The sequence below is a fragment of the Rattus norvegicus genome, chromosome 2, assembly GCF_021556685.1.
Source record: "Rattus norvegicus strain SHRSP/BbbUtx chromosome 2, alternate assembly SHRSP_T2T, whole genome shotgun sequence".
NCBI classification, from domain to species: domain Eukaryota; kingdom Metazoa; phylum Chordata; class Mammalia; order Rodentia; family Muridae; genus Rattus; species Rattus norvegicus.
Window position 1 is genome coordinate 168,966,314 of NC_141535.1, and position 23,094 is coordinate 168,989,407.

General features: G+C 39.7%; 1 long non-coding RNA gene across 1 annotated transcript in view; it reads right to left on the reverse strand.

Annotated features, from left to right (window-relative positions):
- Window positions 1-23,094, reverse strand: part of LOC134485928 (uncharacterized) — a 165,337-nt gene that overhangs the window by 118,673 nt on the left and 23,570 nt on the right. The window lies entirely within an intron of this gene.

Consider the following 23,094-nt stretch of genomic DNA (forward strand, 5'->3'; position numbering starts at 1 on the left):
AGGAGAAACAGAAGGATGTGGGTATAGTGAAGAGAGACAGAACTGGATACTCGAGGGTAGTGAGGAACAGCCTGATGTGAGTAGCCAGAGATGCCATATAGGACCATCTTTGGGTGCTGGCCTTTGCTGCCACTGGGGGAGGGGGGAACATTTAGGTCCATGCCCCTATAACAGCAGTGTTCTATTGTGGCAAAGGTCAGGTGGATGTCCCTGGTCTGGACTGCCACCCAGGGACATGTTGATGTCTGAGGGCTGAGCAGAATTGGCCCCACTCCTTGACTGGACACGATGAGGGAGCTGGCCCTGGAGATGTAAGAGCAGGAGATCTGTGCTCACCCCTAGACAGCTCTAGTACTCTGGAGAGTGGAACCTGAACCTTGCCTGAGCATCATAGTAGAGCTGGTCCTAGTTCTGGGTGTTGCCAGTAAGCCATACTGGAGACCATGAGAGTGGGAGAGAGAGTTCTGCCCCTTGCTGGTGGTGGCCTTGGATGGGCCAGCTTGGACAAGGAGGAGAGGTGGCCTAAGTGGTAGGAGTACAGGATAGCTGGCAGGCTGACCAGCTCAGATACCACTCAGACCCAAATCCAGGGCTTTGAATTGGCCCACTCCAACATCTACCTCATTGATGAACTGCTGGAGTTCACGAAGGGTCCTATCCTACAGATCCAAAACTATAGGATCTCTGTGACATAGGGCAATGATGAGATACCTGAGAGGAGTCTGGGTGAGATGCCAGTACTGCTGGTGTAGCAGGAGCCAGAGGCCTTGTACCAGACCAATGACAGATTGCAATGAACATTTGCAAGTACAGAAGAGTGGACAAAACGGTATAACATGGGATACATTGTGACACTACAGCTGCCAACAAGAGATTTTTAAAAGTTCTGTTGGGTGGGGTGGCAAGCGTGGAGGGCAGGTATGAGGGGAGATGAGTTGAGTAGGATTGGAATGCATGATGTGAAATTTACACACAAAAAAACAATAAAAAGTTTTTAAAAGATTATTTATAGTAGAAGAAAAAGAAGGAAGAGAAGAAAAGGAGGAGGAGGAGAAGGAGGAGGAGGAAGAGGAGGAGGAAGAAGGGGAGGAGAAGGAGGAGAAGGAGGGGGAGGAGGGGGAGAAGGAGAAAGGAGAAGAAGAAGGAGGAGGAGAAGAGGAGGAGGAGAAAGAGAGAGAGAAAGAAAGAAAGAAAGAAAGAAAGAAAGAAAGAAAGAAAGAAAGAGAAAGAAAGGGAGAGAGATAGAAAGGAAGAAAGAGAGAGAAAGAAAGAGAGAAAGAAAGAAAGAAAGAAAGAAAGAAAGAAAGAAAGAAAGAAAGAAAGAAAGAAAGAAAGAAAGAAAGAGAAGAAAGAAATCACTCTGTTTGTCTAATAAGGATCTGACCAGGACCAGGGTAGGCTCAGGTCATTATCTTGGGACATTATCAGAAGCACTGCCACTTGGCCTAGTTTGTGACCTAACACTAACAAGTAAAGTTAAAAATAACGTGCTATTTCATTCTTATTTTCCTACTTTTGTAGTACTAAGAATTCTCTCAGTCAGTCTTTTTGCATGATAAACAAGTATTCAACCTATGAATTGTCTATGGTGATGGAGTTCACCACTAGGCTAATGGCCTTGTGTGTGCTTACCATATGCTCTGTCTCTGAGCTATGCTCCCAGGCCACAAGTAAAGTGAAAAACTTCCAGACACTGTAAACTTTTCCCTAATACCTGTCTAACATTTAGAAATGTATTAAATTATCATATCTTATCAGTTTCTAAATCCCCTTTATTTTGTGATCCCAAGTCATAATAGTTTGTTTTGCGTCAACTTGGCAAAAGCTAAAGTTATCTGAGAACTCACAGTTGAAGATATGCTTTCCTATTATCCAACATTAGGAACATTTGTAGCTTTTTGTCTTTGTTAATGATTGATGTGAAAGGTTCCATATCTCACAGAGGAAGGTCCTGAGGTCTATAAGGAAATAGGCTCGGCCAGTCCTGGGGAGGAAGCCAGTAAACAGTACTTCTCCCTGGCATCTGTTCCAGTTCCTGCCACCAGTTTCCTGCTTGCAGCTCCTACCTCAACTCCCTTTGACATTAGATTATAATACGAAAATATAACTGAAATAAACCCTTCCTTCCCCAAGTTGCTTGGGATCATGGTTTTAATCATAGCAATAGACAGTAATTGAAAACTCATGATATTGTTACTGCAATGTATTTATTCGGGCAATAAAAATAATGGGAGCCCAACACGTAAAAACAGTAAATAGCAATTATTCATATTTACATTTACATTGTCATTCTTTTTAGAAAAAAATGAGTTAAAATACTGTTGTTTTGAACATCATTTCTTATTAACAAAAAGTAGAATAAATACAGTTTTTTATTGTTCATATGTCAACATGAAATGGTTTTGAATGCACAGAAGTTCCATCTGCCTTGTATCCCAGTAATGAGTATGTATTTTAGTAGACAATATCTGACCACCCTAGAGTAATGCTTATTCTATAGGGCTGATCATCTGAAAAAACAAAACAAAAGTCTCTATATATTTAAAGATGTTGAAATACAGAATATTACATTCCAAAATCTACAAAGTTCTCAAAGACTAAGGTAAATAGAAATCTGTATGTCTTTCTCACCTCAGAAAGCTAATAACTGGACAATGAAACACTTGCGGTAAGTACACAATAACACACAATAGAAGTTTCCTCTAAATCATTATGGCTACATTTGTGTGAAAAGCTCTTTTTAGCAAACCTTCCAGAAAATTCGCCCAGTACTTTTCAGCCTTCGGAAAAAACTTGTTCTTCCTACAGCTCACCCCTGAGACTCATCAATTCAGCAGTCAGGCTGAATCATTTATTAGATTAGTGGCCTACAGAGAAATGCCCAGTGTGAGTCAGAGAGAACTGTAAGTTGCCTGCAGGTTCTTTGAAGCTGGCCAAGTAGGAGGGCCAGGACAAAGGGGACAGAAGCAGAGGGCAAAGTTAAATTCCTCAATTCAGTACACTTTTAATGTTAAGAACCTGAGAACCACTCTTGCTTTTTTCATTAGTGTTAGGGCCCATCTGAAGTGATATTTCTGTCTGCCACTTAGGAGATGGGTCCCAAGTAAAGGAATTAACTCAGTAGATGACTGGAACAACTTCTCAATTCTTCTAGGTGGATCTACCCTAGGACAAGAGTAAGGTTCTCTCTGGTTTCACCTATTTTCTCATAACTCCTGGGTAAAATTTATACTATGTTTAATGAATGCTTACCTGGATCTATATTTTCAATTTTTTTAATCTGAGAATTAGAATCTCTTCCTAAAAATGACCTCAGAATTAATTAGCCATTTATTGAGCCAGTACAAAGTACAATGGAAAAACACGTGATAGACAATAGAGGATCCAGAATTAAAATGACTCAGAAATTATGCATTTGAAAGCACTTAAAAGATGTCCATTTCCCAGATTGAAAGAGAAAAGCAAAGGATGGTACAATTTTGACAAAATGTCCTTTTATTTAATAGATGGGAAATATATGTGGAAATCACATTCTACAGATAATTTTTAAAAATTAATAAAGTGGCCTCTCTTTTAGGCTTTATATGGACATGGATTCTATCTGTCAAGAAAAGAAGGTAAAATTTCGTTTTCTAGATTCAGCCTTCTACCCTACTACCATGCATTACTAACTGGTGAATTTATCTGTTTCATTTTTTGTTTTTTTATTTGCTTGTTTGTTTTTGTTTTGTTTAAAGCACATTTTATAGTGGAATTTCCTTTTGAAGAAACACAGAGAGATTAAATTTGAATAAATTTAATCAGGACTTACAGATCCATTCCCAAATGCAGAGAGGTTTTTGTGGTATTTTGAAATTATGTGCTAGTGATTTTAATTATGTATTTTAGTTATTTGTGTGAATGAAAAGCTCATCATTCAATTCCCAGATGCTTTCTGCATCCTTTAAAAGAGAGCATGAGAGCATCATCTCTAAATAGGAGTTATCTTTAGCTACCTGAGATTGATAGCTCTCATCCCACCAAACCACATGCCCGGATGGTGCTTCCTTGTTGGTTCCCCCCCACCCACACACACACGAGATGGTGCATCCTCCGTACCATTCCCCTTAGTTTCTTCTGAGGTCCATGTATGGTCAGTCCAGCCTAAAGCTTGGATCCACTTTTCCAAGGTGTTTATCTTTGTTCTGTAGACTTGTTTAGCATTCACACTACATTGCCTACACCACTAATTGTCAAAAACCAGCACTGTGCCCCAACAACTTTGACTGTATTAAAATCAGCAGAGACAGAATAGATATAAAAAGGTTTAGCAATCCGCTGCCCCTGTAACCTCACCCAGTTCAATAAGACTAGAGGTTTTACTGTAGAACAGTAATACCTTTACATGAAATGAGGACTGAGTTCCCTCTTATCAGTCAGATTCGTTTATTCGACATCTGGAGAATATTATTCATGTAAACTCCAAGCCAGTTTATGGGAGTGACTACTGGGAACAGTGGTTCACTTTTCCTGAGGGATTTTGGTTGCTAACATGGTCTTTGGAATGTGTCAGATAGGAAAGTTGAATTTTCAGAACCATGGATGCTATACTTGAGGAATGAGATCATTCCTCTGCTACCGCAAATTTCAAAATGCTTATGATATCTGATGGTGTACGTAGTTTAAAATCTCAGTATGATATTGGAAGCGATGGAGCCATCTGCAATGACTGTGCAAATGCAGGAGGAGAGTCAAGGAAATTATGAGGTGTGGGTGTGACCTTGATCCCAGAGTTGTGGGCCTGGATAAAGATTCGGTTGAACCTAATCACCAATGGGCTGGTGATTCTCCTTCCACCACACTGTCTAGAGCATTGAGATAATTGCTTTTATTCATACCATACGTTGGCTCTTTCTAAAACTGAGCTTTGCGAAGGCTAAAAATACTTTGTAAAGATACTTCATTTAGACTAAGCCAGTAAAGAATGTCTTTCTAGGTAAAGACTGACAATAAAGACTATTTTCCATGTTGTGGATGACTGTTTTGTTATACAATTTACTTTTCTCAAACTCAACAGCAGAAATGCATACCCGAGGGAATGCAAAATGAGTTGTACGAGTGGCAGCAGCTACCCCCTCCTTTCTTTTTTTTTTAAATGCTTTGTGTATCATTTTATTTCATCCTCATTCAATCCCCTGAAATGAACAATGTAATATACCTATTTTATGGATAAGAAAATTAAGGTTCAAGTTAAACAATTTTAACTTTGTATCCATGTCTTGTAAGCTGGGCAGGGTGGCACATGCTGAGGTTGAGGTTGGTCTTGTATACATACTGAGTTTAAGGACAGCTAGAGCTATGTAGTAAGACAAAACAAAGCAAAGACAAATATACAAACAAACAAACATCAAAACCCCACAAGTTTTTATTCCCAGAAATGAGGCGCTCATCAACAAAACCATCTATCATTACCATTCATAATACTAAGGGTATCATATTAACATTTTGTTTTAAACCTACTATAGTGACTCAGGGCTATAATATTAGCACTTCAGATGTAGTGGGAAAACACACACACACACACACACACACACACACACACACACGCACACACACACACGAATGTACCCCCTCCTTTCTTGACTGAATAATTTTCTCTTGGGACAGTGAGCTTGAAATTATGTAGAGATGGAACTACATTAAAATGATTTCTTTATCTTTTCTTAAGACACATGTGCTGTGTGTGTGTATGTGTTTGTGTTTGTATATGTGTGTGTTTGTGTTTGTGTATGTGTGTGTGTTTGTGTTTGCGTGTGTGCGTGTGTGAGCACGTGCACACATGTGTTCACTGAGGAGATAGAGCACAAGTCTCATTGCAACAGGAAATACAGACAAATATACCTAGAAGCCATAATCAAGTATTTCCTCAAGCAAAAGTTCATCACTTAAGTCAGTTAAGATATTTTTTTTCTTTAATTAAAAGAAAACTGACCTTCTAAAGAGATCTCAGATAAGATACATGGTAGACATTCTGTTTGATGGGAGGCTGTTGACAGCCATTCATATCTGCTGACCCCAGTGTTCTTCTCTGTCATGACATTTTATAGAAAGCTCTAGAGTTACTGAAAGTAAGTACAGATGTTCTCAGTTTTCTTGCTTTACCCTTAAAAGGTTCCCCATGGCCACAACATCAGACACATTTTTGTACAATAGCCTAATGAAATAAGAAAACTTTTACAGCAGGGTTAGTGATGAGAAGACAAAGGTTTTAGTCACTAATGTTGCTTTGGCTTAAATCATGACTTTTTTTTTGATGAACCATTTAAGAACATGATGGAATCTGTCTCAGAGTTTAAACATTTATGTTCTTTTTTAAATACAACAAATACCTAGAGAAAAATACCTATGCTACTACGTCATAAAAAGTATTACTGGTTTTCTTATCATTGTTAAATATAAATGACAACCTGATAGGAGAAAGAGAGCAAAAACAATCATCTAATTATGATGCCCTGGTAACTAATGGATGTGTGTCACATAAGCAATCTATGTCATTTGACATCGAATCAAGAGCTCTTCACAGTGGCCATCACTGCAGATCACAGAGTCAGAGATGGCTCTGAACGGCCTGCTTTCTTATAGATAATCTCATTACACACTAGTCTGACCCAGCCTGAGTCTCTACTGCTCATTTGTATGTAGAGTTCTTCACAATGTAATTGGGTGGTTCCTGAGTTAATGAACCAAGATTGCATTGTGACTGTAAACATTCATATTAAGGATTGCAATACTCTTGGCAGCAGAAAAAATAGTTTTATGTTAGTAAAATGTGCGTGATTCTCTGTGAGGCAACAGAAGATGTCCAGTTAGATGATTTGAGACTACAGAAATTTTCCATTCAGAAAAATAAGGCAACTCCTATAACCTAAAACATTATTATTACTAGTTTTACCATTTCTATGTATGCCAAATAATACCTCTGTGTCAACAGCACAAATAATAAATTTTGACTGAAACAAATGACAACAACAACAAAAAAAGGCCTGTGCTATAAAACCTATTTACCCTATTAGAAGTTACAATTGATGAATAGACTTACTAGCCAGCTCTCAGTGTAGTAGAGTAACCTCAAGTAAATTTCAAAGTATTATGGTGTAGTGAAGAAATCAGTCATTAGGTCCTTGTTTTTAGTTTCAATATAAAAAGCATATATAAAGAGATATAGGAAAGAACAGCATAACAATGGCTACGAGGGGTTTGGATAGAAGAAAAAGTCTAAGGGAAAGGAAAGGGAGGGGAAGGGAGAGGAGGATGAGAAGAAGAAAGGGAGATGAGGGGAAGGAAGAGAAGGGAAGGGAAGAACAGAGGGAGGGGGAAGAAGAGGAAGGAGAGGGTAGTGGAGGAAAGAGAGAAGGAAAAAGAGAATAAGAGAGAGGTGGGAGGAGGAAGTGAGAGAGGGAGGGAGGACAGGGGGTGGTGTAGGTTGACCCTATGACTTTCTTATCTTTAAAAAAAATCCAAAATCAAGTATTGTCAGAGTGTATTCAAGGTGTAGCCATTGGAGGCAGGTATCACATTAGAGTTCAGGAGCCAATGGCTAATGTCTATCCCACACGGAGCTCTGGGTAATTTCTGCACTATTGACTGGGAGCTAGTTTCATACACTTGATTATTATTTTTTTATGAATTTCAATTTCCTCACACAAAGGAGCCACTAAGTAGTCTAATAAGCTTACGGGGCAATAAAATAATGCACATAAAGTAATTTAAGAATACTGTATTTCAAATAAAGGGTATTTTCACTGCTTGCCTAGCTACAGCTAGAAACAAGCAAAGAGACAGCGAAATGGCAAGATCCATCTCAGCACTCAAGCTATTTAAAGCCGTATTTTAGCATTATAGCCTCAGTGATATTAGCCACATGGACAGGGAGGTAACCTTTTCTCCCAATACCTCGACATATGGAAACAAACCAAAAACGAGGACTGACCACTAGATTGGATGGAGTTGAGCAATGTGAAACTCAGTGTCGATATTCAGCATGACCTGAGAACCTTTCCCTCTATGCAGGGTTTCATGTTTAAAACATAAGAACAAAATAAGACATATCACAGCCTCACCACAGAGATTCACGCCAGATATGCTTTCCTTCAGGTTTCTCTTTTATTGAGCGAGAGGGGAAGAAAGGAGGTCCAAACCGTGAAGAATGGGACCACAATATTATTCCATCTTGTAACTGGAATGAAAAACCCAAATGTACAATAGAGAAATGGGGTTAAAAGCCTAGAGTTATTTATTCTAACAAGTATATGTTAATGATTACCAGCTGGAAAGGGGAAAAGGAAACATTCATACTCTGACTGTCAAAAGAGAGGGATAGCATGTGGAATGGCTCAGAAATGATGTCCTTTGTTTATGAAGCAACTTTTCCCTGGGAATGGTCCTCCTGACAGCCGAGCTGTGCAGGTGCTGAATGCGAAGCATTTTCTGCCAGCTCGCTGATGATTTGCATCTTCGCAAATCCTTAAACAAGAGTAGAATGGCTTACATTGCCAGTATAACAGGTTTGCAGAGATGTAACTCGTGGCTTCTTATGCATGTGTGTGGAACTTTCCAGGAATCCCTCATGTCCTGATGACATCATTATCACTCACTGCATGGCTTTGTTTTTCATTAAGTTACTTATTTATTCATTTTACACCAAAATTGCTGCCCCTACCCCCTTCACACAATCGCTCCTCCCGTCCCCAATTCCCTTCTGCCCTGAGAGGATTGGGAACCTGCTGGGTATCCTCCCAGCCTGGCACATCAAATCTCCACAAGGTTAGGTGCATTCTCTCCCACTGAGGTCAGGAGAAGGCAATGCAGTTAGAAGAACTGTTTCCACAGACCTGCAAAAGCTTTAGGGATAGCCCCCTGCTCCAGTTGTTTGGGGGACTTCAATACACCAAGCTCACCAATGGACAGGTTGTTGAAACAAAAACTAAACAATGAAACAATGACACTAAAAGATGGTACAAACCAAGTAGACCTAACAGATATCTACAGAACCTTTCACCCAAGAATAGACTTTCTCAGCACCTCATGCAACCTTCTTCGAAATTGATCACATAATCAGTCACAAAGCAAGCCTCAACGGTTACTAGATTGAGAAAAAAGAAAAAAACCCCACATGAATCTTACCAGATCACCATGGATTAAAGCTGGACTTCAACAACAAAAGAAAAGAAGAGAGCCCACATACTCATGGAAACTGAACAACTCTCCACTCAATGATTAATTGGTCAAGAAAGAAATTAAGAAATTATTTTCTGAAATTTAACGAAAATGAAGACACAACATACCCAAACTTGTGGGACACAATGAAAGCAGTGCTGAAAGGAAAATTCACAGCACTGAGTGCCTTTATTAAAAAGTTGGAGAGATCGCATATTAGGAACTTAACAGCAGCCCTGAAATGTCAATTAGAAACACACACACACACACACACACACACACACACACACACACACACACACACACACAAAGGTCAACAAAACCAACAGCTGGTTCTTAGAGAAAATCAACAAAGATAATCAACAAGATAGATAAACCCTTAGCCAAATTAACTAAAAGGCAGAGAAAGAGAAACAGTTTCCAAATTAACAAAATTAGGACCTGAGAAAATTTTAAAAATTCATTAGGTCTTACTTCAAAAACCTGTATCCCCTGCCAAACTGGAAAATCTAAATGAAATAGATGATTTTCTGGACAAATAACACTTACCAAAATTAAATCAAGATCAGGCAAACTATCTAAACAGTGCTATAACCTTTAAGAATTAGAAGCAATCACTAAAATTTTCCCAATCAAAAAAATCCAGGACCACATCATTTTAGTTAAAAATTCTACAAAACTCTCAAAGAAGAGCCGATACTAATATCCCTCAATCTGTTCCATAAAATAGAAACAGAAGAGACACTGCTAGATTCATTCTATGAGCCTCAGTCACCCTGATACCTAGAACACACAAATACTCCACAAAGAATCTCAGATCAAAGAATCAAAGAATCTCTTTTGATATCAATGCAAAAATACTCAATAAATACTCTCAAACAAAGGCCAAGAACACATCAAAACACCATCCATCATGATCAATTAGGCTTCATCCTAGGGATGCAGTGATGGTTCAGTATATGAAAACCATATATCAACATAATTCACCATATAAACTAACTGAAAGGAAAAAAACACTAATCTTCTCATTAAATGATGAAAAAATTTGCCTTTGACAAAATCCAATACTTCTTCATTTTAAAAGTCTTGGAGATAGCACATACATAAACATAATAAACATAATAAAAGCAATATACAACAAGCCAATAGCCAACAAAAAAAATTAAATGAAGAGAAAATTGAAGGAATCCCACTAAAATCAGGGACAAGACAAGGCTGCCATTCTCTCCTATCTATTCAAAATAGTACTTGACATTCTAGCCAGAGCAGTAAGACAACAAAAGGAGATCAAGGAGATATAAATAGGAAAGGAAGAAATGATAGTGTACATCAGTGACCCCCAAAAGTCTACAGCTAGTAACTTCAGCAAAGTGTCTGGATACAAAATTAACTCAAAGAAATCAGTACCCCCCCTTTCATACAAAGGATAAATGGTCTGAGAAAGAAATTATGGAAACAACACCCTTCACAATAGCCACAAATAATAAAAATATCTTGGTGTATCATTAATCAAGTGAAAGATTTGTATGACAAGAACTTCAAGTGCCTGAAGAAAGAATGACAAAGATAGAAGATGGAAAGATCTCTCATGCTCATGGAATTAATGTAGTGAACATGGCCATCTTACCAAAGCAATCTAAAGATTCAATGTTGTTCCCATCAACACTCCAACACAATTTTTTACAAACTTTAAAAGAACAAATTCTGAACTTCATACGGAACAAAAATCCAGGAAAGCTAAAAATAGAAGAACTTCTGTAGGAATCACCATCCCTGTCTCAAGTTGTATTACAGAGCAATCGTGATGAAACTGTCTGGTATTGGTATAAAAGGCATTTTAAATGCTGAAAGTTAAACTGGTGGGCTTAGATAGAGTGTTTATTAATATTTTGAATTTCACATTTAAAATGGAGTTAAGTGTCAAAATTCTGACAATATTTAATTGTTCTGAAACAACTTTGAGTAACTTTCAGCAAATGTAATTTTCTTGGGAAATGTCCAATCGCTCTGTACAAAGCTGCAAAAATTTCTGCCCAGTTTTCTTCCAGAAAGCTATCCTTTGATTCTAGGAATAGTCAATTTTTTTCTATATTTAACATTCTGGTCATTATTAATATGAAACTTTTTTATTTATCGTTCAGGTCTTTCTTCAGTTTTTCTTTATTTTAAGAAAATTATGCATGCAGCTATGTTCTTGTGTCTGATAAAGCAAAGACGGGTTACAGTTCAATGTGGAAGGAACATTATAAATTAGCTCTTAGGTATTAAAAAGTCGTTTATTATAAGATCCGGGCTAGCATCTATCCATTATATTACTTGATGGAGAAACCAGCAGTTGTTTTATGAAATATACATTTTCATTCACTTCCTGCAGAATCCTGATGTACTTAATTAGCATCATTTAGATTTGCCCAATTTTCATTCTTATTATCATGAAACTATTTCAGCACCTGTTGTGCTTTCTACATATGGGATCAGGCCACAGCTCCAATTTCCTTTGCCAGTGCTACTGAAAACTCACTATTAACATGGTGAAATTCCCTTTCTAAAGACAAAATTCAGGGGATTTTTGTCTTGTCCCCTAAAGGCAAACAAGCCCATGTGGTGTAAATTTATAACACGGTATCTTTTTCTGTTGTGTTGCAAGTGTCCTACAATGAACAAGGTTGATCTAATAAAGACACAATACAGACTGTGCAATTTTATTTTTCTTAGTGGGAAATAACGTCAGGAAATAGTTGTGCTGTGTGTGTGAAGGATGCAGAGTCAGAGCCAGAAGGATCTGTGGCCAGAAGTGTTATATATTGAAAAAATCTAAAGATGCAAACACAGCAATTTAGTAGCATTGTAGTTCCACAATAGAAATGTGAGGAGCAGGAAGCGAGGCGTGATCCTTAGCTATGCAGGGTGTTTAGAAGTCTACAGAATACTTGACATCACACTATAACTCACTGTTTGCAGAGTGCCTCCAGATATGTGACAAAATTATCTGTCTTCTCCATATCCAAACACTCCCGAATACCCCCAAAGGACTACTGCCATATTCCCATCCACACACATAGCCAAACTTTCCCATGGTACCATTGTTTTTTTTTTTTTTTTTTTTTATTAACTTGAGTATTTCTTATATACATTTCGAGTGTTATTCCCTTTCCCGGTTTCCGGGCAAATATCCCGCTCCCCCCTCCCCTTCCTTATGGGTGTTACCCTCCCAACCCTCCCCCCATTGCCGCCCTCCCCCCATAGACTAGTTCAATGGGGGTTCAGTCTTAGCAGGACCCAGGGCTTCCCCTTCCACTGGTGCTCTTACTAGGATATTCATTGCTACCTATGGGGTCAGAGTCCAGGGTCACTCCATGTATAGTCTTTAGGTAGTGGCTTAGTCCCTGGAAGCTCTGGTTGCTTGGCATTGTTGTACATATGGGGTCTCGAGCCCCTTCAAGCTCTTCCAGTTCTTTCTCTGATTCCTTCAATAGGGGACCTATTCTCAGTTCAGTGGTTTGCTGCTGGCATTCGCCTCTATATTTGCTGTATTCTGGCTGTGTCTCTCAGGAGCGGTCTACATCCGGCTCCTGTCGGTCTGCACTTCTTTGCTTCATCCATCTTGTCTAACTGGGTGGCTGTATATGTATGGGCCACATGTGGGGCAGGCTCTGAATGGGTGTTCCTTCAGTCTCTGTTTTAATCTTTGCCTCTCCCTTCCCTGCCAAGGGTATTCTTTTTCCTCATTTAAAGAAGGAGTGAAGCATTCACATTTTGATCATCCGTCTTGAGTTTCGTTTGTTCTAGGGATCTAGGGTAATTCAAGCATTTGGGCTAATAGCCACTTATCAATGAGTGCATACCATGTATGTCTTTCTGTGATTGGGTTAGCTCACTCAGGATGATATTTTCCAGTTCCAACCATTTGCCTACGAATTTCATAAACTCGTTGTTTTTGATAGCTGAGTAATATTCCATTGTGTAGATGTACCACATTTTCTGTATCCATTCCTCTGTTGAAGGGCATCTGGGTTCTTTCCATTTTCTGGCTATTATAAATAAGGCTGCGATGAACATAGTGGAGCACGTGTCTCTTTTATATGTTGAGGCATCTTTTGGGTATATGCCCAAGAGAGGTATAGCTGGATCCTCAGGCAGTTCAATGTCCAATTTTCTGAGGAACCTCCAGACTGATTTCCAGAATGGTTTTACCAGTCTGCAATCCCACCAACAATGGAGGAGTGTTCCTCTTTCTCCACATCCTCGCCAGCATCTGCTGTCACCTGAGTTTTTGATCTTAGCCAATCGCACTGGTGTGAGGTGAAATCTCAGGGTTGTTTTGATTTGCATTTCCCTTATGACTAAAGATGTTGAACATTTCTTTAGGTGTTTCTCAGCCATTCGGCATTCCTCAGCTGTGAATTCTTTGTTTAGCTCTGAACCCCATTTTTTAATAGGGTTATTTGTTTCCCTGCGGTCTAACTTCTTGAGTTCTTTGTATATTTTGGATATAAGGCCTCTATCTGTTGTAGGATTGGTAAAGATCTTTTCCCAATCTGTTGGTTGCCGTTTTGTCCTAACCACAGTGTCCTTTGCCTTACAGAAGCTTTGCAGTTTTATGAGATCCCATTTGTCGATTCTTGATCTTAGAGCATAAGCCATTGGTGTTTTGTTCAGGAAAATTTTCCAGTGCCCATGTGTTCCAGATGCTTCCCTAGTTTTTCTTCTATTAGTTTGAGTGTGTCTGGTTTGATGTGGAGGTCCTTGATCCACTTGGACTTAAGCTTTGTACAGGGTGATAAGCATGGATCGATCTGCATTCTTCTACATGTTGCCCTCCAGTTGAACCAGCACCATTTGCTAAAAATGCTATCTTTTTTCCATTGGATGGTTTTGGCTCCTTTGTCAAAAATCAAGTGACCATAGGTGTGTGGGTTCATTTCTGGGTCTTCAATTCTATTAAATTGGTCTATCTGTCTGTCTCTGTACCAATACCATGCAGTTCTTATCACTATTGCTCTGTAATACTGCTTGAGTTCAGGGATAGTGATTCCCCCTGAAGTTCTTTTATTGTTGAGGATAGCTTTAGCTATCCTGGGTTTTTTGTTATTCCAGATGAATTTGCAAATTGTTCTGTCTAACTCTTTGAAGAATTGGATTGGTATTTTGATGGGGATTGCATTGAATCTGTAGATTGCTTTTGGTAAAATGGCCATTTTTACTATATTAATCCTGCCAATCCATGAGCATGGGAGATCTATCCATCTTCTGAGGTCTTCTTCAATTTCTTTCCTCAGTGTCTTGAAGTTCTTATTGTACAGATCTTTTACTTGCTTGGTTAAAGTCACACCGAGGTACTTTATATTATTTGGGTCTATTATAAAGGGTGTCGTTTCCCTAATTTCTTTCTCGGCTTGTTTCTCTTTTGTATAGAGGAAGGCAACTGATTTATTTGAGTTAATTTTATACCCAGCCACTTTGCTGAAGTTGTTTATCAGCTTTAGTAGTTCTCTGGTGGAACTTTTTGGATCACTTAAATATACTATCATGTCATCTGCAAATAGTGATATTTTGACCTCTTCTTTTCCGATCTGTAGCCCTTTGATCTCCTTTTGTTGTCTGATTGCTCTGGCTAGAACTTCAAGAACTATATTGAATAAGTAGGGAGAGAGTGGGCAGCCTTGTCTAGTCCCTGATTTTAGTGGGATTGCTTCAAGTTTCTCTCCATTTAGTTTAATGTTAGCAACTAGTTTGCTGTATATGGCTTTAACTATGTTTAGGTATGGGCCTTGAATTCCTATTCTTTCCAGGACTTTTATCATGAAGGGGTGTTGAATTTTGTCAAATGCTTTCTCAGCATCTAATGAAATGATCATGTGGTTCTGTTCTTTCAGTTTGTTTATATGATGGATCACGTTGATGGTTTTCCGTATATTAAACCATCCCTGCATGCCTGGGATGAAGCCTACTTGATCATGGTGGATGATTGTTTTGATGTGCTCTTGAATTCGGTTTGCCAGAATTTTATTGAGTATTTTTGCGTCGATATTCATAAGGGAAATTGGTCTGAAGTTCTCTTTCTTTGTTGTGTCTTTGTGTGGTTTAGGTATAAGAGTAATTGTGGCTTCGTAGAAGGAATTCGGTAGGGCTCCATCTGTTTCAATTTTGTGGAATAGTTTGGATAATATTGGTATGAGGTCTTCTATGAAGGTTTGATAGAATTCTGCACTAAACCTGTCTGGACCTGGGCTCTTTTTGGTTGGGAGACCTTTAATGACTGCTTCTATTTCCTTAGGAGTTATGGGGTTGTTTAACTGGTTTATCTGTTCCTGATTTAACCTCGATACCTGGTATCTGTCTAGGAAATTGTCCATTTCCTGAAGATTTTCAAATTTTGTTGAATATAGGTTTTTATAGTAAGATCTGATGATTTTTTGAATTTCCTCTGAATCTGTAGTTATGTCTCCCTTTTCATTTCTGATTTTGTTAATTTGGACGCACTCTCTGTGTCCTCTCGTTAGTCTGGCTAAGGGTTTATCTATCTTGTTGATTTTCTCAAAGAACCAACTTTTGGTTCTGTTGATTCTTTCTATGGTCCTTTTTGTTTCTACTTGGTTGATTTCAGCTCTGAGTTTGATTATTTCCTGCCTTCTACTCCTCCTGGGTGTATTTGCTTCTTTTTGTTCTAGAGCTTTTAGGTGTGCTGTCAAGCTGCTGACATATGCTCTTTCCTGTTTCTTTCTGCAGGCACTCAGCGCTATGAGTTTTCCTCTTAGCACAGCTTTCATTGTGTCCCATAAGTTTGAGTATGTTGTATCTTCATTTTCATTAAATTCTAAAAAGTTTTTAATTTCTTTCTTTATTTCTTCCTTGACCAGGTTATCATTGAGTAGAGCATTGTTCAATTTCCACGTATATGTGGGCATTCTTCCCTTATTGTTATTGAAGACCAGTTTTAGGCCGTGGTGGTCCGATAGCACGCATGGGATTATTTCTATCTTTCTGTACCTGTTGAGGCCCGTTTTTTGACCAATTATATGGTCAATTTTGGAGAAAGTACCATGAGGAGCTGAGAAGAAGGTATATCCTTTTGCTTTAGGATAGAATGTTCTATAAATATCCGTTAAGTCCATTTGGCTCATGACTTCTCTTAGTCTGTCGACATCACTGTTTAATTTCTGTTTCCATGATCTGTCCATTGATGAGAGTGGGGTGTTGAAATCTCCCACTATTATTGTGTGAGGTGCAATGTGTGTTTTGAGCTTTAGTAAGGTTTCTTTTACGTATGTAGGTGCCCTTGTATTTGGGGCATAGATATTTAGGATTGAGAGTTCATCTTGGTTGATTTTTCCTTTGATGAATATGAAGTGTCCTTCCTTATCTTTTTTGATGACTTTTAGTTGGAAATTGATTTTATTTGATATTAGAATGGCTACTCCAGCTTGCTTCTTCTGACCATTTGCTTGGAAAGTTGTTTTCCAGCCTTTCACTCTGAGGTAGTGTCTGTCTTTGTCTCTGAGGTGTGTTTCCTGTAGGCAGCAGAATGCAGGGTCCTCGTTGCGTATCCAGTTTGTTAATCTATGTCTTTTTATTGGGGAGTTGAGGCCATTGATATTGAGAGATATTAAGGAATAGTGATTATTGCTTCCCGTTATATTCATATTTGGATGTGAGGTTATGTTTGTGTGCTTTCATTCTCTTTGTTTTGTTGCCAAGACGATTAGTTTCTTGCTTCTTCTAGGGTATAGCTTGCCTCCTTATGTTGGGCTTTACCATTTATTATCCTTTGTAGTGCTGGATTTGTAGAAAGATATTGTGTAAATTTGGTTTTGTCATGGAATATCTTGGTTTCTCCATCAATGTTAATTGAGAGTTTTGCTGGATACAGTAACCTGGGCTGGCATTTGTGTTCTCTTAGGGTCTGTATAACATCAGTCCAGGATCTTCTGGCCTTCATAGTTTCTGGCGAGAAGTCTGGTGTGATTCTGATAGGTCTCCCTTTATATGTTACTTGACCTTTTTCCCTTACTGCTTTTAATATTCTTTCTTTATTTTGTGCGTTTGGTGTTTTGACAATTATGTGACGGGAGGTGTTTCTTTTCTGGTCCAATCTGTTTGGAGTTCTGTAGGCTTCTTGTATGTCTATGGGTATCTCTTTTTTTAGGTTAGGGAAGTTTTCTTCTATGATTTTGTTGAAGATATTTACTGGTCCTTTGAGCTGGTAGTCTTCACTCTCTTCTATACCTATTATCCTTAGGTTTGATCTTCTCATTGAGTCCTGGATTTCCTGTATGTTTTGGACCAGTAGCTTTTTCCGCTTTACATTATCTTTGACAGTTGAGTCAATGATTTCTATGGAATCTTCTGCTCCTGAGATTCTCTCTTCCATCTCTTGTATTCTGTTGGTGAAGCTTGTATCTACAGCTCCTTGTCTCTTCTTTTGGTTTTCTATATCCAGGGTTGTTTCCATGTGTTCTTTCTTGATTGCTTCTATTTCCATTTTTAATTCCTTCAACTGTTTGATTGTGTTTTCCTGGAATTCTTTCAGGGATTTTTGCGATTCCTCTCTGTAGGCTTTTACTTGTTTATTAATGTTTTCCTGTGCTTCCCTAAGTGTGTTCATGTCTTTCTTGAAGTCCTCCAGCATCATGATCAAATATGATTTTGAAACTAGATCTTGCTTTTCTGGTGTGTTTGGATATTCCATGTTTGTTTTGGTGGGAGAATTGGGCTCCGATGATGGCATGTAGTCTTGGTTTCTGTTGCTTGGGTTCCTGCGCTTGCCTCTCGCCATCAGATTATCTCTAGTGTTACTTTGTTCTGCTATTTCTGACAGTGGCTAGACTGTCCTATAAGCCTGTGTGTCAGGAGTGCTGTAGACCTGTTTTCCTCTCTTTCAGTCAGTTATGGGGACAGAGTGTTCTGCTTTCGGGCGTGTAGTTTTTCCTCCTCAGGTCTTCAGCTGTTCCTGTGGGCCTGTGTCTTGAGTTCACCAGGCAGCTTTCTTGCAGCAGAAAATTTGGTCTTACCTGTGGTCCCGAGGCTCAGGTTTGCTCGTGGGGTGCTGCCCAGGGGCTCTCTGCAGCGGCAGCAACCAGGAAGACCTGTGCCGCCCCTTCCGGGAGCTTCAGTGCACCAGGGTTCCAGATGGTCTTTGGCTTTTTCCTCTGTTCCGAGATGTGTGTGCAGGGAGCAGTCTCTTCTGGTTTCCCAGGCTTGTCTGCCTCTCTGAAGGTTTAGCTCTCCCTCCCACGGGATTTGGGTGCAGAGAACTGTTTATCCGGTCTGTTTCCTTCAGGGTCCGGCGGTGTCTCTGGCAGGTGTCCTGCTGCTCCTGGGCCCTCCCCCACGGGAGCCCAGAGGCCTTATACAGTTTCCTCTTGGGGCAGGGATGTGGGCAGGGGTGAGCAGTGTTGGTGGTCTCTTCCGCTCTGCAGCCTCAGGAGTGCCCACCTGACCAGGCGGTTGGGTCTCTCTCTCACCGGGTCTGGGAGTAGAGAGCTGCTGCGGGCCGGGATCCTCGGGTGTGGGACTTCCGGTAAACACAGAACGTGCCTGGTCCTAGAGAAATTCTGCTTCCGTTTGTCCCAAGCTCACCAGGCAGCTTTCTTGCAGCAGAAAATTTGGTCTTACCTGTGGTCCCGAGGCTCAGGTTCGCTCGTGGGGTGCTGTCCAGGGGCTCTCTGCAGCGGCAGCAACCAGGAAGACCTGTGCCGCCCCTTCCGGGAGCTTCAGTGCACCAGGGTTCCAGATGGTCTTTGGCTTTTTCCTCTGGCGTCCGAGATGTGTGTGCAGGGAGCAGTCTCTTCTGGTTTCCCAGGCTTGTCTGCCTCTCTGAAGGTTTAGCTCTCCCTCCCATGGGATTTGGGTGCAGAGAACTGTTTATCCGGTCTGTTTCCTTCAGGGTCTGGTGGTGTCTCTGGCAGGTGTCCTGCTGCTCCTGGGCCCTCCCCCACGGGAGCCCAGAGGCCTTATACAGTTTCCTCTTGGGCCAGGGATGTGGGCAGGGGTGAGCAGTGTTGGTGGTCTCTTCCGCTCTGCAGCCTCAGGAGTGCCCACCTGACCAGGCGGTTGGGTCTCTCTCTCACCGGGTCTGGGAGCAGAGAGCTGCTGCGGGCCGGGATCCTCGGGTGTGGGACCCCATGGTACCATTGTAACTCCATCGTGTGCTTTATTAATGCCTTTAAAGTAGCCATTTCTATGCTTTAAAGCTAACTCTCAAGTTTGAACTTCAGCTGTGCTGTGTATATTTCTTTAGATTTCTTTCAATATATAAATCTGTAAACATTCTTGATACAATTTTCATTTACATAGATGAGATGAAAGTTTTTAAGAATATATACAAGGTTTATTGTAAATACATGTACTGTGTAACTATTCCATTATTAAGGCAAATCTCTGATATCAATAACCTGCAATATTGATGACAGTTGTTGTGTGTTTCATCATGTGGGCTTTGAGTTATTCTTCTGTTAACTGACAAGACAGAGCCTGACGTTACAGCACTGAAGAAGCAAGAAGGGTGTCAAATTCCTGTTAGGAAGCTGCAATCCAAGGAGGTCAGTAAATGAAAACATTAGATGTCCTTCCTGGAAAAGTACAGGTGTGGTGCTAGTAACAAAGTAAGATAACCAGAAAAAAGTCAGGAAATTGTAGCTCAAAAAGACTGTCAATTCTGCCAACCTTTATAGATACAAAGACACAGAGCTCCTTTGATGTACACACGGGCTGTAGCACATGACTTCTAGAATTACCTTTATTTGGAGAAGGATCTTCAGCTACTATTGAAGATAATGTTCTATCACATTTGTTGTATATCTTTAACAGGACCACTTAGACATATAAAGGTGGTGGGAGAGCACATTTCTGGTCCTGGGGCCCTGGAATGATGCTCAAATCTAAGCTCTCCATAACACCGAAGGAGCACTTCCTGTGTTGAGGGTTTCAGAATCACTGGATGCTGGATCCAAAATTATAAACTACCATCTGAAATGAGGGCCTTTGATTTTTTTAACATTCCATATCTTGTCTCATATTTAGCTTTTGTTGTTTTTTATTTGTGGAGATTCTTCACTACTGCTAGTCTTTTTCTTTCTTTTCCGTTTCTTTAGTTTCCTTGGTAGTGTTTTGAGTGATAGTCAAGGCTTGACATATTTTGGGCAAATGCTCTGTAAATCTTTAGGAGGTAGAACCAGGTGGGGGATACATAGGTATAATGCCCGGAGGCAGATTGTGAGTTTGGGGCATGAAATGATTGGTTTTATCTCCACATGAACTCCCACCCAATTATACAACCTCAGAAACCCAAGCTCAAAGCTGCTGTGTTTGAAAAGTCCTAGACTTTGTGTTTCAAGAATGCAGCCAACACATTACTTCCTGTATATGTGGCATATTTTGTGTGTTTGTTACAGAAACTAAAATCCAGCAGTTAGCTGAGGAGAAAACTTGAGAGTGTCTATCCATGAATCCCTAGGGAAATCCTTGAGAAGAGAGGAACATTCTAGATCTTGACTGTATCACTCTCAATTTCTTGATATTGAGATTGTTATCCTTGGAGAAAAGAAAACCTTTATCTAATATCTCTGTGTTTGTCCTGGCCTGCCGGGGTTCAGTGGGGACCTAAGGAGGGGGCAAAAGAATGGGGGACAGGAGACGCGAAGTAGAAGAGCAAGTTGTAATCTGATCAAGCTCTCAAACTTTATTTCAGGGTAGTCGCTTATAAAGACAAGCAAGCACAAAGGCCACACAGGGTCCAAGACCAATTCATCACCGTCACCACCATCCCATTGTTTTTTTGGTTCCTGAAATTGTAGGTGTGCTGATAAGAAGAGATAACTGGCTAGGTTTTCCAGAAACAGAGGCTATATAAGTGGGCTTGAAACATTCCTGAGAACATTCCTGAAACAGAGGGTGTATGGCCAAGTGGGCTTGGCTCCTGGCATGTGTTGTTTATTATATGTACCTATGAATCAACAGTTTTCCAAAGAAAAAGATTAATTCTAAAAGAAATACTTAGTTAACTTAGGAAAAATTCTCATACCAAAATGAATATCAAGGAACTAAATACATTCTGTGTAGAGAGCTTATGTAATATAATAGCTTCATTAATTCAGTCAATTAGTTTTCAAATGATCAGGTTTTTATAAGTGTTATATAATGAACATCAATGGTAACTGAGTTTCTTCTGTTTTTGCCGCAATAGACTACAGTAAAGCTTTGTCCTAATTCTAATTACCAGGTATATTGTTCAAATGGAAGCAAATTGAGGCTACTTTTGTAAATGACTTTTTAATGTATGGAAACTTTCCTCAACTTGCTATCATTGATTGCTTGTCATTCAGATAATTAGCTCCAGCAGATGACATTGCAAAACTGAGCCTCAACACTGAAACATTTTATCAAAAACCTTCCATGTTCTCTGCCATGTAGCTGAGGGCACTCATCTAGTGCCGTGTGATTTGCCTGCCATGAATAAATGCAGCTTAGCTACCCTCAGACCCCAAGACTCACCAGTGTCCGGTTCCCAAAGAGTAAAGAAGAAGAACCAAGGGAGAAAGAGAAGAGTAGAAGAAAAGAAAAGAATTCTGAATTTGGAATTGGACAATCCAAGATGGCGAGAGGAATTCCCCTCTGAACTGTTAGAGACAGACAGACAATAATGAATTGGATGAATGCATAAGCAAGAACAAGCATTAAGAACGTTGGATGCAAAGAGTGGCCTCCCCCAGCACACTGGCAGAGTCGAGCAGATAGTCCAACACTAACTCATGCTAGTTTACTTGTTTTGGTTTTGGTTATTTTTGTTCCTAGTGAAAAGAAACTAGAACACTGTCTATGAATACCATCTTGGTTTGTATAAATTATGCAGACATCATATAATTGTTCAGGAATTAAATGGACTGTCAATTCTATAACATTGTATCAGTTCTGTGAACTATTTCTAAGGCTCCAGTTGAAAAGAGAATGCTGATTGTTAGACACGTACAGAAGAAGCTTCCATGGCCCACAAAGGACAGAGCTGACTGAATCTTATGCCCAGAGAAAGTCCAAAGAATGCCTAGTTACTATGGTTCATAGTAAGTCTGCACCATTATCACAAACACTTGAAATCAATCACCTTATAAGGAAAAAAAAAGGTTTATTTCAACTCAGCTCGGAAGAGTTTAGCCTGTGATTGGCTAGCCCTGTTGCTTTAAGTCATGGAAAGACACATATCATGACAAAGAGCATGTAGCAGACCAAAGTCACTCAGCTGCCCTCAGGGATGAAACAACAGAAGATGAAGAAGGACTAAAAGCTCTCTTTCACCTGCTGCATTCCAGTGTTCCGGCCTCTGTCATTCTTCAGGTCAAGCCTCTACCTGACAGACCTTCAGGGGATTTTTATGATCAAACTTCATGTCACCACAAGCAGAGTACTGACAGTGGCTTAGTGAATATGTCTCCCTGTGTCACACAAAAGAGATCAGATCACCCGCATTAAAGGTTGTATGGATGTTGGATAACTACCAGTTTAAGAGACCACCATACTACATATTTCTTTACTTGCCTACTCTAAGGAGCCTCTGGAACTGAGCCTTGGAATTCATACTCTCCACTGTATTCCATTGGTGGGGGAATGAGCAGGAACTCAGTAATTTTTCTTGAATGAATGATCTCACTTTATTCAGCCAACATATAACAATATGAATAAGACACTGCTGGGCTCACTTCATGAATGATGTAAAATAGATTTACCAAGATTGAATCATTAATCAAAATTTCCAGGTAGAACTAGCCTGTCTCCAAGACCCCAAATGGTTAAAGCAACTTTGAAACTTTTGAGAAGAAAGTAAAGAAAATAATGATTTGTGAATAAATGTTTTGTTGTTCTAAGTACACAACTCCTTATCCTTTCATATATTGCTATGGTTTCTTT